This window comes from Sinocyclocheilus rhinocerous, unplaced genomic scaffold (assembly GCF_001515625.1).
Source record: "Sinocyclocheilus rhinocerous isolate Xijiao unplaced genomic scaffold, SAMN03320098_v1.1 scaffold8575, whole genome shotgun sequence".
NCBI classification, from domain to species: domain Eukaryota; kingdom Metazoa; phylum Chordata; class Actinopteri; order Cypriniformes; family Cyprinidae; genus Sinocyclocheilus; species Sinocyclocheilus rhinocerous.
Window position 1 is genome coordinate 9,836 of NW_015664265.1, and position 1,972 is coordinate 11,807.

The window sequence follows — 1,972 nt, forward strand, 5'->3', positions numbered from 1 at the left end:
CAGTCCAAAAATGGCTGGGTCGTCTGGGACGCAAAGGCAGCTTTTTCCACCTTTTGACCACAAGATGTCGTTAGTGTGCACCGTTTTGAAAAGCTTCGAGTAATTAACCTTTTTACGATACAGTTGAGGGAAAAGCCTTGATGCTTCGCAAAGCTTCATTTTTCCATCTCTACCATTCATTATTTCCATTCCTGCCTTCATCCACATCAAACATTTCATCCTCCATTTCCGGATCACTTCCGGAATCTACTCGACTTCCTACCATGCACTCTCCAGTCACAGATCAGCTGTTGCCAAACCACCCAGAAACTACCGTCAACTCGCTGCCTGAGCCCAGAGTCCCAGTGCTCGTCAATCCAAAAAGCCAGATCAGCTCCTGAAATGAACTTTTATATCTGTGCTGTGGTGCATTATGGGATGTGGGAGAAACTAAACTAGAGGATAAAATGGATTTTTGTTGTTTTAAAATGTAATTACTGTAACTATGCATAAATGTCTTTTTTAAAATAATAATTTGTGGATTAATGCATGTACAAAAAGTTTATAATCTTGAGATTTGGTTATTTGGTGAATGTAATTCCTGGTTGCTTGCATCCCCGTCAATGGTTGTGTCCATGAGTATAAATGCTGAAATTTCACAGGATTGTCAGTGTAATAGTGATGGGCAAATGAAGCCTCATGAAGCACTTAGGCTTTCCTCTGACTGTTTCGGAAAAAGATTCAAAGCTTTGAGAGTGTCAAAAACAGGGCCATCTGGTGGTTAATAAGAAATATAGCAGCCAAAAGCCTGTGAAAGACGCTCCGTCAGACTAAGCAGCAAACACAAATTCCATCAACTCATGTTACCTGCACAAATAAAAGCCTAACAGTGTGTTTGTGTTTGTTTGTTTGTTTGTTTGTTGAATTTCTCTCTCTGATAAAATAATTTACCCATTAAACTGTGGCATTTAATGCCAGTAATAAAATCAATATGATGTAATAGAAGAATAATGCACAAATATATGCACTGCATATGGCAAATATTTAGTTTTTTTCTGAAATAATTTTTATTCTTCATATTACTTGTATTACTGGGTATTTAATTGAATAAGTCTTAATGAAAACGTATGTAAAGTAAGATCTGGGGGAACATTCCGACACGCGCACATGATTGGAAAGAAAATGAGGTTTCATTTTTCGTTGATCGTGTGATTCTCTGAAAACAATACGCGCTCCGGCACAGAGCTTCGTGAGAAATTGCGCTGCGTACTCGATACACGCTTTGAAGCTTCAGTGTCATATGTAACATCACTACCTTGCTTATATAATTGTGATTTTAATGGTACTAAAACATCTAACACATGGGGTGGTTGACCCCTTGTCCAAATACCCACACTTGCGGTCTTGGCCACTTGAGAGCGCGTGCGCGCGACAGGAAGTAAGTGTGCAAGTCTGTCCCAGGTCTTCAAAATGCCAAAGCGCAGTGCCCTTAATGGATACTAAATCCACACTATCTCGAATACCGCTCCAGAGCGCTATTCAAGGCTAAGTGTATCCCATCATGCATCATGTTCTGGAAATAAATCGTGAGACTTTTTACCGAGATTTCGCAAGAGGTCACGGAAACCTTTCCAATGCAAGTTAAATATTAATATAATAATTAGATATTACAAATAATTTGGTAGAAAAACAGTGTTTTTACTTTTATTGGTGCAAAGATGAGTTGTGGTGATATTTATTTTGTACAACATTTGCAACTGCTTTTTATCATTTAATTAGAAGCACCACAAATTAAAATTATGTCATGTTATAGGGACTACTGAACAGACTTTAGAAGTTGATTTTAAAATTGCAAAGTATTTTAAAGGGGGGTTGGTACTGTTGATGTACTGGAAAATATTTGCAGCAAATAATCTGGAAAGTGTATGTGGGATGATTACATTTAGTCATTTAGCAGACGCTTTTATCCAAAGCGACTTACAAATGAGGACAA